Source organism: Manis pentadactyla, chromosome 5 (genome assembly GCF_030020395.1).
Source record: "Manis pentadactyla isolate mManPen7 chromosome 5, mManPen7.hap1, whole genome shotgun sequence".
NCBI classification, from domain to species: Eukaryota; Metazoa; Chordata; class Mammalia; order Pholidota; family Manidae; genus Manis; species Manis pentadactyla.
Window position 1 is genome coordinate 11,253,388 of NC_080023.1, and position 15,559 is coordinate 11,268,946.

The 15,559-nt window shown below is 43.9% G+C and overlaps 1 protein-coding gene across 3 annotated transcripts in view; it reads left to right on the forward strand.

The window, feature by feature from the left end:
- Positions 1-15,559, forward strand: part of C1QTNF7 (C1q and TNF related 7) — a 101,880-nt gene that overhangs the window by 32,352 nt on the left and 53,969 nt on the right. The gene's annotated exons all lie outside the window — the stretch shown is intronic.

Genomic DNA, 15,559 nt, shown 5'->3' on the forward strand with positions numbered 1-15,559 from the left:
GAATGGTTAGGCTGACATGGACATTTGTGGGTGCAGACAGAAGAGGCTCCGTAGCCTCGCCCTGAAAAACAGAATTGTGCCTACGTAGTTCAAATTTAAGGTGTTTCTTCCATTTTGATATCCTGTAGGATTTTAATAGAGGAAAAGGAAAACATTAAAGCTAGTATTGTTCTGTGGAGATTTCCCTGTAGTGGTATAAATCTTGTGCTCAATTTATTTTTGGTTATGGGTGCTGATTTATTTACTATTTATTTTATTAAACAAATGTGCTCATCACTCCACATGGCCATTATGGGAATGAAACATTCATTGCAGTATATGAATGCAAACATCTAGACTGTGTTGGCAGACTGTGGGTTTGTATTTGTAGTAATCACATGAATGGATTGTATAACTTCATACATAATGCATTGTACTAGAGTATGTTTCTTCTACAGGTATTTTAAATCAGACTTTGGTTAAAGACGAGGAAGTGATTGTGGGAGTATGACTAATTTAAAGGGAACAGTTTTGTTTTGATCAACCTTTATTCCATGGGACCTACAGTCCCTTGACCTAGCCCCAGGGACTCAAGGGTCCTTTTCCAGGGTCCCTCATCAGAACCCTCTAGCCGCAGAAAACTTTTGTCCCAAGATCTACATTCTGACCCTTCTTCAGACTATGCATCCCCCAATGTGTCCTGAGTCCTAATTAGAATAGTAAGACCTTATATCCTCAGCCTAGGTTATATCTTCTGACTCCCTAAAAAGCTCCCTAAATCCAAGAATAAATGCCCTCAGTTCTAGTTGGTATGTGACTTCTTTTCTTTTTGAGAAAGTTTGGTTCACACTTTGAGGTTCTGTGAGGATGACTGGTCTTGTTCCTAATAGGTTGGTAACCATGAGCACATGTGTAAGGCAGGCACGCTAGCAGGTCAGGAGGCTCCAGGTGGAAAGGAATTTTAGAGAACAGGAATTCATAACAGCCTGTTACCTATGTAGCCCTCCATTGAGCAACTCATCTCTACTTTTAGTCTGAGATGATCACTAACCTTTCACCATCACTTAAATATAAATTATATGCCTAATGTACTGAAAGCAATTAAAAATCAAATGCTTCTTTTCTGTTATTAACATGTTTGTAGTGTATGCAGCCCACGCGAGCTTTCATTTTCATGCGACGTAACTAAATAAGCCAGGGCACTGGCTGTCGGCTATGTGTGATGCAATGGGTTATAAAAGGGAGGGATCCATGTTCAGGATGTGAAAGGAAATTATACATATATTGGGAAACATGTACCGAGTTTTTGCCATGCACTTGGCCCTCTACCACCATGTCTCATGTGGTCTTAGGGGCAGACGACTCACTGGTTAGGAGCCAGGACTCTCCAGCCAGAGCCCCTGGGGGCATGGCCCAGACTGGCCTCTTTGTGGTCCGGGGTAGGTTAATTAACTCCTCTGGGCTTTGGTTTCCTCACTATGAAATAGAGGCAAAAATAGCAGGGTTCATGTGAGGATTGAGAGTTAATACAAGTAAAGAGTTGTTTTGTTTCCCATATGAGAAACTGAGTCTAGGGATAGTGAAATAATGTATACTTGGCCCTCCCAGTGATGGCTGGCAGGGCTGGGATTTGGGAGTAAACTATCTGGCTTAATGGGGAAAGCCCACGTTTGTAGCCCCTGCTGCCTTCCCCGATGTCACTGGGTTCTTTGCCATGCACCCCTTGACCCTGCCCACATAATGGCCTTCTAGGTACATGGCATTGGCCGTTGACGGTGAAGATTTCGGACAAGGAAACTGAAGCTCAAAGGGCGCGAGCTAACTAGCCCAAAGCCACACCCTTAGAAATTAGCAGGGCTGGGAGCTAAGCACAGGCTTTCCAAGGCCGGTTCGATGCTTTTTCCACGACCCCAGCTCTGGAACGGGTCAGGCCCGGACTGCCCCCTGCAGGGGAGCGTGAGCTAGCAAAGGACGACCTCGCCCGCCATCAATTAGCTTCTGCGCCCTGCGTGGCCCAGCGCCTCATTAATGAAAGCAGGTACCTGGACCCTTTGTGTGATTCCCCAGGGGAATTAGGTGTGCAGTAAAGTTTGACAGTCACTATCCTCAGCCTGTTCTATAATCTGGGGAAAAGTGAAGATTGCTGCATCCCACAGAAGAAGCTGAAAAGTTCCGTTAAGGATAAGAGATTGGGCATTTCCCCCATTCAAATTTTTGGACTACCCTGTGGTCAAAATCAACACTAGTTCAGAGTTATTTACTGTCGTGTTTATATCTCAGTGTGCTTTCTTCATCTTTTGGCATGTGCCGCCTTCTAAGCCCTGTGACCATCTGAACTTTCTGTCACCAAACCCTTCGATTGCATCAGGTTTCAGGGATCAGCAAATGGGTAGATTTCTTTCCCTTTGTAGACTTTTTATTCCCCAAATATGTACAACTTAGTGGGATTCACCAGTACATTAGAATAAAATGAGCTGTATCTATAATATGAGACATTTACTCCATAAACTTTACACCGAGAAACCAGCACCATGGAGTACTTACTGTGTTGAATAAAATATAATCAGCCTGATTTCTCGGGAGATCACTGCAGCACCACAGAAACACGCCAACAGGGGCATGCCAGACCATGTGCTGGGGACTTCAGATGCCTCAGAAAGAGGTCATGGAGGGCGTGGTGGAACAGGAACCACTGAATGTTGGAAATAATTTCCTGTGGTGGCAAATGTCAGCATTTGAAATGAAATATCCCTGGCTTTGAATTCTCGCCTCATCACTTTCCAAATATGTTACTGGCTTCTCCAGTGTATGTAACAGACATAAACAACTCAGCATAGCACCTACTACAATAGGTGCCCAATGAACAGGAGTTCCTTTCCTCCTAAGCTCTGATCCACAAATACTTATAGAGTGCCTACTATGTGCTGAGGATTATTCTAGATAGAGCAGAGAAGAAGAGCCAAAGTCTCTGCCTTCATACCTGCAGAGGGAGAGACAATAAAATCATAAACCAGGATATAACTTCAGAGACTAAGTGCTATAAAGCAAATAAAATATGGCAATGTTATAGAGTGACTAGCAGTAAAATGATGGAACTTCTTTCAGCACTGAAAGTCTGTTTGCGATTGTGTTTCCTTGTGCTAGTAGCACATGCTGTGAGGAACTGTATGAAGAGAAGAAAAAAATCTCTGAACGAAACTATACTCAAGTTATTTCATTCTTTCATTCCATATTCTGGGTTTTCTCAAAATGTTCTTCCTCATCAAAGATAAATTCATAGGTCCTAAGTGAATGAAAATTAATTAATGATTGTTTTTAAAAAGTTCTAATCATCACAATTCCTAGGGATTACACTGTTGGAGAAGACAAGAATCACCACATGGCAGATTTTAGGGATGAATTGGGAAGCTTCGCAATGACTTCATGTGTGGCTTCGAGTCTGAAATTGTACATATGTTAGTGCAGCCAGCTTGCAAGCTGCCAGAAGTCGGCCGATCCAGCACTCTGCTAGCCAAGAGTCATGTGTGTGGCTCTAAAAAATAATCCGTGGTCTGAAATGTTTCCTTTCTTAACATGGTGCGGCAGATCTCACTTGGGTCTGAGACAGCATCTCTCCGAAGTGAAGGTCACAATGCAGATAACTTGTACCAGAGGAGTCTTGGTCTCTCAATCAGCCAAATTTTGTGGCCAGAATATTCTTGGCTGTAACAATCCAGATGATTGTCTCATTACTCCATTTTGCCTTTATCCTTATAGTGTAAAGTCCAGTGAGGGGATCCACAACTTAGAATGAGAATTTTGTGTGCATGGCCATAGAAAACGCACAAGTCAATGTTTTCGATTTTGAAATGATTGCTGTTTTATGCTTAATTTAGAAAAATGTGATCTCTCCAAATCACAAACACATTTTTAGAAATTGCTTTGAAAATAAGGTCCAAAGTTAAAATCCAAGGACTGAAAAGTAAGAGCAAAGAGAATGAGATTAGGACATTGAAGTTAATTAACCAGTAGTACGGAGAGTTGTAGGGGAATTGGATGGTTCCCCTTGAGCTCTAAAGGCATTCCTCCCAGAGAGTGGTGGTGACCTGCTGTCCAGCGGGGAGGGAAGGGAATGCCTGTTGTGCATGTGCTTTCATGGCAAATACAATTCCCAGCAGTTTATATACATTAGCTCCTCACTGGGGCCCTCGTGTGGTGTGGCTGTTACTCTACTTATTTTACTGATGAGCTGAGTGGGGCTCATGGCAATTAAGCAACAAGGAAGTTCAGTGACTAGAGAGGGGCAGAGCTGCACCTTGAACCCAGACTGCCTGACTGTGTAACCCACTGATGTTCCACTCTATCACTCCACTTTAGAAAGATATGGGCTGTTTTTTCCCCCCACATGCAATATACATTCTATTCAATTTCAGAAAAAAATTGCAAGTGTTTAAATGTTGAAATGGCCTCCTGAGGGAAATGGCTGAGGAGGTGTCTAGTTGTCTTCTTTGGAGGTCTCTTAAAACCAGATCGATTATCGTATATGTCTTGTATGACTTCAGTGTGGTCCTTCCCCAAGGCGGAAAGATAAACACAATGATTCCTCAAGTTCCTTCTGGGTTTCCCCCACCAGTCGCCAGGTCTACATCCATGCAAGGCAAAACAGTGTTGGTGCGGGGATCCTCCATCCTACTCTCCCTTCCCAGCTCCACGCTGATCGCTTTAACTGACGTGATGTGGAGGCTTTCTGGGGGAAGCACAGTGGCTCAGATCACAGGCTCTGCTGACTGTTCTCCTACTGCCAGAAAGGGGACCCACCTCAGTCCTAGCGTGTGCCCAGCCAAATAACCACTGTTCCAATGAATCTATTATTCAGTCTGATGGCTGTACTTCCAGTGTTTCAGAATTGCAAATTGGGACCAAAACAGCTTAAAAAAGGGAACACTGCTGGAAAATAGGAATGCCTTTTAAAATTGTGGCTACTCTGTATATCAGTTAGGGTTGCATTTGTCTGTGAGTATCAGAAAACCCACTTCCTTTTACATATAAGGGTTTATTTTACTCACATAACAGGAAGCCCGGAGGTAGGTGACCAAAGATGATGTAGTTAGTCAGACGTGTCACCAGGAAACCAGTCTCTCTATCTTCTTTCTTCACCAGCGTTTGTGAGCATGTGGCTTTCGTCCTTATGGTGGAAAGACAGCTGCTACACCTTCAGCGTAGATTTCACATTGCAGGCAGCAAAGCAAAAGCCTTCTTGTCAAACTCTGCCTTTTTATTTGGTAAGGGAAGCTCTCTCCCAGGAGTTCCATGTGCATCTTATTGGTCAGACTGTGTCACAGAGCCACCCCTAGCTGCAAGGGATTCAGGAAGTTTGTGCAGTCTGTTTTCCAGTCCTTAATGTAGAAAAAAGGCAGGGGAGAAGTAGATTGGGATGGGTTTTCAGTGAGTCAGACCTACGGTACTTGTCAAAGTACACCATAAATTCCTATTTCAGAAAGCAATAAATTTGAAATTTGATTCATAAATAAGACAATATTACATAAACACGTCCTAGTTGCAACTGTGAACATGAAAATATATTTTAAATAAGTGACAAGAGGTAGGTAAGGACAGCAACCTACCTGAAATGCCACAGAGAAGTGGGAAGAAACAGGTTTGGGTATCAGGTCAAAGTCTGAATTCCAGGTCTCTACGTAAGTAGGTGTGGGGTGTGCCTAGACCTCAATTTCTTTATATTTAAAATAGGGGTAATATTAGCTACCCATGTAATTGCTTTAGAATTAAATAAGATACACACAAATTTCATATATATATGTAACATGTAAGCGTCTGGCACATAATAGGCATTCAAGAAATGGTAGTGCTCTTCTCTCTTGCTCTGCACCTTTTATTCAGCAAGTGCATAAACCTTCCTGAAACCTGGCCCAGCCAGAACTGACAGCTGAAGAGTCCACTCTTTGACTGCAAGAAATTAAAACAAATTCGCTGAACGGTGTGTAGCCTTTCTCTACCGGGGCATGACAAGATTCCTTCATTTGGGGCTTCATCACATTATCTTAGCAAATCAGACAAAAATGTTTAAGCAGTTTTGTTTTGCAAACTGCTTCATATGCTTCAAAGTGCCATCTGCTTGTGACTTGTTACAAAACAGTCAACAGAGCCATTTGGTGACATTTTAAAAACTGACCAGTGTTTGTTACCAAGGGATGTAATTCCTGGAATCTGTGCAATTTGATCCGTGCTGCTGAGATGTGGAATAAAGCTTTCACAGAGACTCTCAGCTATTTCAATACATTTTCCTCATCTTAACCCAGGAAGCCAGGTTTTAAATCAGGTCTCTTTCCATTTTAATTATCTCCCCATGCCACTCCCACCTTTCCAGTCAAACATGGATGTTTAAAGCTTATCATCTTCTGGTCACCACTGCAAAACTTAGAAAAGGAAAAGAAACAAACCAAAAAGAGTCCACAGATTTACAGTGTCAAAGTCTAACCCTCAGCCAAATCTCATTTCTGCACAATGGTTAAAAAGAAGAAAATGATAGAAAGCAATTCAGAGCCACGGTTCTTGCCCATTTACGAATTTTGTGACTTTTAGCAAGCCATTTAACTTTATTCTCTCAAACCATACTTTAGAAATTTAATGAACATACCTGCTCTTCCCATCTCACCTCACCTGGTTGATACAAAGATCATTGAGATAACGTGCTAGATGTACCGTTCAAAATAAAGTACATTATACTCAAGTCTATTTTGGTATTTCCATCTATTATAGTAGTTTGTACCACATTGTAGGACATAGGGAGATGCATTAGCTTCTCAGATTCCCCTCAGATTTCTCACCTTATTTTTATAGCCAAGCCTTTCTTGACAAGAGGACATTGCTCTTGCATCACTCTCTACCCCATACCTTAATCTGAATTTAACCAGTCTTCCTGGGTTCTAACTGATTCTAGCTGTTCAGACTAAATATCCAGCCCTCTGCAGGCTGACCACTTCTTCCTGGTGTGAATGCAGCCAAATGCATCTCATGTTCATTGAATCTGTATTTATTTATTGGATCAGGAATGACCCAAACAGACAAAGATCCCTGCCCTCCAGGTTACCTTTCAGTCCTCTGGCCCCACCAGCCCAGGCTTATTGATAAGGACACCCAAAAGTCAGCAACCCAGTGTCATGCTCTCCTCTCACTGAGCTCCTCCCCCAGGTGTCTCTGTGTTGTATCCACGAGCTCATGCATTTCTACACAGCCATCATCATGTAAATCATGGTCCAAATCACAGGCCTCAGTGCCAAACAAGGACCTCATATGAAGAGAATGGTAACATTCCTAGGAAGGATACACTCGCCTGACTTCCCCAGATTTGATCATCTTCATGCTGCCAGAGTGTTGCTGAGTTCTGGGCAGGGATGGGGAGAAAGCCACCTTGCCATAGTGAGTCGCCTTTCGTGAGCCCCAGTGTAGTTGTGTTGTACCCCAAGACTCAAGTCTTTATTGGAAATGTCTTCCTGGAAAATGTCTTATTGGAAAACTTTTCCTGTAAACATGTCTTTCTGCATCTGACTTTAACAACCCTCTCCATCAAGCCTTAATACCAGTCACTGGTCAAGGAATAGGACAATTTCTACCCTCCACTCTTTGTATGTATCCCCATCCCAGTTCAGAATCTTGTGCATACCTCACCCTTACCGGTCAATCTCCAGCTCCTAGTTGGCCTTAGCTAGAACACTCTACAAACCAATGAAATCTGGGCAATCTATCTAAAGTTTTGTTCCTCCAAATTGGTAGAGTTTGGAAGTAATTATCACCATATACTTCCAAGAAGGGAATGGCCAGGCACCTGAATGCCTTCAGGGAGCAACTCCTCAGGTATCCCTGTGAAGAACTGATTTGCTTTCTTCACCCCTTATTGGTCTTGAAAGGTGCCTGCAACTGACCAGGTCCACTTACCTTGGAAGGACAGAGATACATGGTGGTTAGAAGTGGGTCAAGGGGGCCACATCAAGGTTATTTCAGGATGGAAGACTTGAACATTTCTACAGGCTAAGAGCAATCAGTCAGAGGTAGACCTTGAAGACACCAGAGAATGAGAGAAGGTGATTGAGCAGGGTAATCACAGAGAGGTGAGAGGTGGGTCAAAACAACCATTCAGCGGGAGGCCTGGTCTCAAACCAGCATGGGTCCTGACTCACACCTGAATCCACTGAGACAGGCGGGAAACAAGTGCAGATGGATAGGAATGTGAATACAGGAGGGATGATAGGGAGATTGAAGAGATCATGAGGATGCTGTGTCTCTCTAGGAGGTGAGAACTGGTATCATTGCTCTAGAGAAGGACAGTGAGCTGATTAAATATGTGCTGCAAGCATCCAGCCCAGTTATTGTTACAGAGTGAGCACTAGAAAACAATTACATTAACTTCCTTCCCTCTTGACAGATTGAAATTTACAGCAAATGTTTATCTTTGCTTGTATAAAAATAGCCACCATGACACTGCCCATATATTCTGTGTTTTAAGTGAAACATATGAGCCTTCCTGAAGTTTAATTTTAAACTCTGAACTATAATGACCTCACTAAACTCATCTCAGTTTTGAAAATAACTTGGCCCAAGTGCTGAATGTGAGAGCCGCCCTCTGACCACACATACTCTCCTTCCGTGACCCACGAGCCTGGAGAAATGGTCTGGAACCTCGCCAGCAAAGAGGTGTGTGCAGGAAGGAAACTCATGCAGCTTTTGATTTAAGTGTTGTAAAAATGGTTCCAGACATGACAAATGAGAGGGAGATAATCTAAAACATGGACCGTTTGCATGTTTGGCCTTTGAAGATTTTAATAAGCATCAGCTTTCTTGGGCCAAATCAGGTTCTTAGCTTTCAAATGTTTCATATTTAGACTGTCTTCCTTTGATTATTTGAAACCATAAGGGTCAGTTGGGGGAAGTTTTATGCTCAGACTTGAGGGCATCTGGCAGACACACCACAGCAGGTAGAGGCCTCAGAAGGGATCTCAGTGTTCCGTTCCCCTTGTCCTACCACCCCTCAGCCTTCCCATCATGGAGAGGAGCACAGATACGGATGGAACAAAACCAGAGTCAGCGTTTCAGGGCTCCCAAGAGGAGAATTCTCCTCTGACAACAGGCTTAGGGGTTTGGGATTTCTCGAACACTGGTTTTTCTCAACATCTCTCTGTCTCTCTGTCTCTCTCTCTCTAGCCCCCTTTCAACTCTTGTAAGTTAGTAAGTACTGGTCTTTTTGGCTTATCTTTTAGGAATTCTGGTCACCCACCAGTGACCAGAGCAGTCATAGGGAGCCAGGATTAAGGATCCACAAAGTACCTGACACTATTCTAGGTTCTTGGGACAGAGCTGTGATCAAAACAAACTCCCTCCTCACTTGAAGGGTCGATAGACAAGGACAACAAAAGATGCGTGTGTCCAGAGGCGATGAGGACTATGAAGAAGGACGCGGGGTAGCAGCGGGCAGGCGCGCTGCTGTAGGCAGGTGGGTCAGAGAAGGACAGCCAGCGTCTGAGCAAGGACTTGAAGGTACGGAGGAATGAGCCACGCCAGCACCTGGGAGAAAAACACTCTGGGCCGAGGAGTAACAGGCTGGAGAGAAGACAGGATGATGGTGCTGGGCTCTTTCCAAACAGGAGGAAGCCAGTTGGCTGGAATGACGTACATGAGACGTGAGGTCGGAAGGGAGTGAGGATCAAGGGTTATCTAAGGCCTTGCAAGGGCTTTGAGCTTTATCCTGAGGTATGTGGGAAGCTATTGCAGCATTTTGAGCATGAGAGTGACTGACAGGTTCTGACTTAAATTCTAAGACCAGTCTGACTGCTGTTTGAAAACTGGACGGTCAGGAGGCAAGGCCAGGGGGATGATGTCACCCCTGCTCCAGCTCTCAGTAGGTCTGCTAGGCTTATCACTGTTTCAACAAGAACAGCAGGCCAACTCGATAAAGGATTTGCAGGCCAAAATAAAACAGGCAGACACAGAAAGTTCACCAACAATCCACCTTACAGCGTATATTTTACATCACATCGCTCTGCTTGAGGACCAACCCTCTCACAGCACAATGATAAAACACCTGTTCATGGCAGTTCATTTCACCAGTCAGAAGGCTCAAATACCAGGCCACTCTGTTCACAGCTGGACTGGATGCCAAAGGAAAGAGCTGTGTGTCCTTGTTCCCCCGGGCCTGCCTTTCCCAGCGATCAGAGTGATCTCCCCAAGAGGGCAGGAAGGGTGTCCCTGCTACAGCCCAGCTCACAGGGTTCTGGGGTCCTATTCAGGTACATGTGACCCAAACTCCAGCTGTGACAAGACGTGTCTTCGTACGGCCTTGTCTCTTGGGCATGATACTCTTTTGGGGTCCCTGTGGAGCAGAGCTAATACAGAAACCAAGTAACTGAAGACTTAGATGTGAGAAATCATGGGTCCCAATCAAATACTGTTCATCAACATTGGTAGCTTTTGTTGAATGATTTCATCAACCAATATGTGTCCCTAATATGCACCAAATGCTATTCTAGGTGCTCAGGACTCAGCAAACAAAAGCACACAAATTCCTATCATCATGGAGCTTACATTTCATGGGGAAAGATGGCTGATACAAAATGAATAATACAATACATAGTATGTTAGATAATGACACATGTAATGGAGAAAATAAAGCAAGGAAGAGGGTATAGAATGATCGGATTTGTCTATTAAGAAAAATGGTCAGCAGAGGCCTCAAGGTAAAGTGAAATGTAGTATAAACCTGAAAGTGCTGACACAGCAAGAGTTAGAGAGAGAGACATAGAGATATTATATATACAGGTAGACAGAGATAGAGGCATAGTTATAGGTACAGATGCAAATATATAAATAAAGAGAGAGAGATATATATAGGTTTAAGTGTAGGTATACATATAGGTATAAACAATATAGATAAAGTTGTAGATGATAGATATAAACAGATAGAAATATAGACAGACATCCTAGGGAAAAGCTTTCTATGCAGCAAGAACACTGTATGTAAATATCCTGTGGCAGGGGCTTCTTTGAGGAGCAGCACAGAGACAGTGTACTTGGCCAAATGAACAGAGAGAAGTAGAATTTGAGGTAAGATGGTGGGAGAGAGAGGGCATGAAGACCTGGGGCCCACCCTTTAGTTTTGAAGCCTTTGATCTTTACTCTGAGTAAGCAAGGAAGCCGTCAGAGGGCCGAACCAGGTCGCTCTGCCTGCTGAGTGGCGCCACAGGGCAGGAGCCGGAAGGCCAGACGGACACAGTGGCAACCGTTCATGCCGGGGACTGTGCTGAAAAGGACAAAGTGGGCACAGTGAGATGCCTTAGGGAACATTTAAGGACGGAATTCATGGGGAAAAGGAGCATCAAGGGGAACTCCAAGGTGTCTGATCTGAGAACCTGAAAGACTCGGTTGCCATTTAGTGAGATGAAGTAGAGCCCAGGCATCAGGAGCCCCGTGCCAGACATGTCGGGTTCACGGTGCCGTTGGACACACACATGCAGATGTCTAGCAGGTGGCTGGGAGTGAGTCTGGAGTTCAGAAGGTCTAAGCTGGGAAGTCGACATTGCAAACAATGTGATGGGACAGGCTAAGGGAGAGCAGAGGCCAGCAGAGAAGAGAAGCAGTCTGAGGACTGCAGCTGGGCTTCCAACATCTGCAGACTAGGAAAAGAACTACAGTCCAGGAAAGGACGCAACAAAGGAGACAAAGGGGCAAGAGCAAAACCGAAAGACAGCGATTTCTCAAAAACAGGTCAAGAAAGAAGAGCAGTAGGTCAAGTACCAAGAGGACTGAGAAGTGACCACTGATTTAGACACATGGGGCTTGTCGATGGCCGTGTTCATCACCCGTGTTGACGGCCTTGACGAGGGCATTCCCCCTGGAGTGGGGCACAGAAGCCTGACAGGGGGCTCTGAGACAATGGGAGAGGGGAAACGGTAGATAAAGGAGCTTTGCTATAAAAGGGAGCAGCAAAAGGAGGCAGCGACTGTAGAGGGAAGTGTCTGGAGAAGGTGACATCTTAGTAATGTATATAGTATATACAGTAATACATATTACTGCATATATAATTTACTGTATACATGGTATTTCTATACATTATTATGTTACTATATATGAATATATTTTACTACATATATAATTTCTATACATACAAATACAGTACATATAATGCATATATCCTATATATACATTATTACACTACTCTAAATTAGATAGATAGATAGATGATAGATAATGATAGGCAAATGACAGATAGATATGACCCATTAGAGAGAGGGAAAGCTGTGCAAGACAGAGAGAGAATTGCTGGAGTTATGTCATTGAGAAGGCAAGAAAGGGAGAGGGGAAAGGGCCCAGTGCAGGGGTAGAAGGTTGACCTGGAAATGAGGCACAAATAGTTCATTCTTAGCAACAGGGATGGCAGAGGAAACCACTTGTGAGGCCACTCAACAGCAGCAGGCATTACACTGGCGTGGTGTAATAGAAAAAGGGGTATCACTGTGGTTCTGGGAGCTTATATGTCTCCTGATTACTTCTGTTTCCTCAATAAGATGGGAAATAAGGTCACTCATGGAGGAAGGGTGTTGGAATTTTAAGACAGAGGAGAGGTATGAGAGAGTTTCAGATTGGAGTAGGATGGTTAGTTAAATAGGAAAATGTAGTATCGCCGATGGGCAGCATCAATCAAGGGCCCTTTTGAAGTGACCAATCATATATGCAGAGGGAGCACAGTCGGCAGGGTTGTGTGTGTTTCTCTAGTGGCATCCAACCAGTGTAGTGGTTTAGCCACATCAGGCTCAATACAGCAAAAGAGGGAAGGAGTTAAGGGTGTGTTCCAGAAAGTAATTATAGAATCTAAACAGGATAAGGAAAGCAGTGAAGACTTGGATAAAGTATAGAATGAAAGTGGTAGTATCCAATTCAAGTCAGAGAATTGTTGGGTTTGGGGTACTGCATGGAGTAAATGGCAGAAAGGAAGTGGGGGTAGGACAGCGGGAATCTTGAAACTGTGGTTATAGGTAACAATAAGGTCTCTGGTGTGATCACGTGAGCAAAAGGCTGAGATTGGGTGGGGGACAAGACCATCAGAAGAACAGAAGTCAAGGAACTGTGAGGCCCGAGCATGTGATGAGCTTTCTAAGTTGATACTAAAATCACCTAGTTATGACAGTGACGTTGGAGAAAGTAGAGGCAGGGGCCAGGAGCTGCGATCTCCAAGATGTGAGGGGAGCGATACGGATCGGTAGATGGCACAGCCAGGAAAGCTGGTGGGTGGCACAGAGGGATGATGTGAGATTCAGCCCTGGAGGGATGCAAGGACGCAGGAGGATGAATGGTCTGGACAGAGCAAGGGGGACAGGGAGGTCACCTACTCACTTCCAGGGCCCTCGGAACAAGGAGTGAGGGGTAGAAAACAGCCACCACTCGAGTGTGCTGCAGGGAAAGAGGAATCCTCGGGGCACAGACCAGCAGCAGTCAGCACAAGATGAAAGGGCATTCGGAAGGAGGCTGAGGATACAGGGACTCTGCTGATGAGATCTCTTGAGTTCTACAAGGCACCAGGAAAGACCTGTGGAGTCAGGAAGGGGTAGGAGATGAGCCAGGAAAAAGGCCATAGTAATGAGAGCCCACAGGGTGGGCGATGGCCTGAGAGTCTGGAAGGACATGAACTAGGATAAAGGGTGTGATGAGCCTCCCCTGGTGGTCGCAAGGTAGAGTAGGAAGGAGAAGCAGGTGGGTGACAGGTCCATGAATCCTGGGGGCCAGGGAAGGGGCAGAGGACCCAGAAAGCTGTGGGGTTCCTTCCTTGTGCCTTGTAGAGGCCCAGGTGCATTGATAATCCTGGATTATAAAAATGCTGGATATATCAGAAGGTTGGTAGGCAAGAAATGAGGTCAGCGGAGACAGGTTATGGAGAACCATGCACCATTTTAAAGACTTAGACTTTCATCCAACAGATGAGGGTTCTTAGTCTGTGTGATGTGACAGGGGTCCTTCGAGACTATTAAAATCTTGGTCTTACTTTCACTCCTACATAACCCTACACATCCATTCTGTCTGCAATTTCAGGGAGTTAAGGATTTGTCAGTTGTATATGTTAGTGTTCAACCAGAGAAACAGAATCAGTAAGAGATAATGTATATTAAGAGATGTACTTTAAGGAATGTAAAGGTTGTCTAGAGAGTCTGAAATCCACAGGGGGGTCCTCCAGGAAGGGCAGACTGGAACTCTTAGGCACAGGCTGATGCTGCAATATATAGGGGGAACTTCATCTTTATTAGGGAAGCCTCAGCTCTGCTCTTAAAACCTTTTAACTGATTAAATCACACCCATCCAGATCACCCAGAAAACCTTCATTACTTAAAGTGAACTGGTCACCGATTTTAATCACATCTACAAAATACCTTCCCAGCAAGACCAAATGAGTGTTCGGTTAAAAGAAAACCGGGGAACGAAGCCTAGCTAAGTTGATACATAAAACTGACCGTCACATCAGTGTATTTTCTAAAACCCATAGCTCCATGTCTGGGAGCACCTTTTGTGAGTAAGGAGTCTGTCAAGCATTATAGGGAGAGGAATAAGATGGTCCACTTTGCATTTCAGAAAGATCAGATCTTCATGCTTACTTGGTAAAACTTCTCTAACAGTACTAAAAATAGAGCATGACTTTCTCTAGTGCAAATCCATGTGAATTACAATTGATCTCAGCGGGAAATAAAGTAAGTTGGAAAGAACCCCAAAGTTATTGCAAATTTCCCTGGATGTCCAGAGAAAGTGTTGCTCCAGTGTGCAAGGATTTTTTTTCAAATTTCCCTTTTTTAAAATTTTTATTAAGGTATTTTTGATATACAATCTTATGCTCAGGTTTCACATGAGCAACATTGTGGTTACTACATTCCCCCTTATTATCAAGTCCCCACCACACACCCCATTGCTGTCACTGTCCATCAGCGTAGTAAGATGCTATAGAGGCAGTACTTCTCTTCTCTGTGCTATACTTCCTTCCCCATGCTCCCCACCCCATATTATGTGTGTGCTAATCATAATACCCCTTAATCCCCTTATCCTCCCTTCTCACCCACCCTCCCCAGCCCCTTTCCCTTTGGTAACAGTTAGTCCATTCTTGGGTTCTGTGAGTCTGCTGCTGTTTTGTTCCTTCAGTTTTTTCTTTGATCTTATATTCCACAGATGAGTGAAATCATTTGGTACTTGTCTTTCTCTGCCTGGCTTATTTCACTGAGCATAATACCCTCTAGCTCCATCCATGTTGTTGAAAATGGTAGGATTTGTTTTCTTCTTATGGCTGAATAATATTCCATTGTGTATATGTACCACATCTTCTTTATCCATTCATCTACTGATGGACACTTAGGTTGCTTCCATTTCTTGGCTATTGTTAGGATTTTTAAATAGTTCAAAATTCTCACGAACTATCCCATCACCCAATGAATCATGATTAATGAACTGAAAGATATGTATGAGTACCTAAGCAGTACCCATCATTCTAATAAAAACAGGAAAAATTATTAGGTACATTTCCCGCCCCCTGCTCTCTGCCAAGAAATTTGAAAAAAAATCC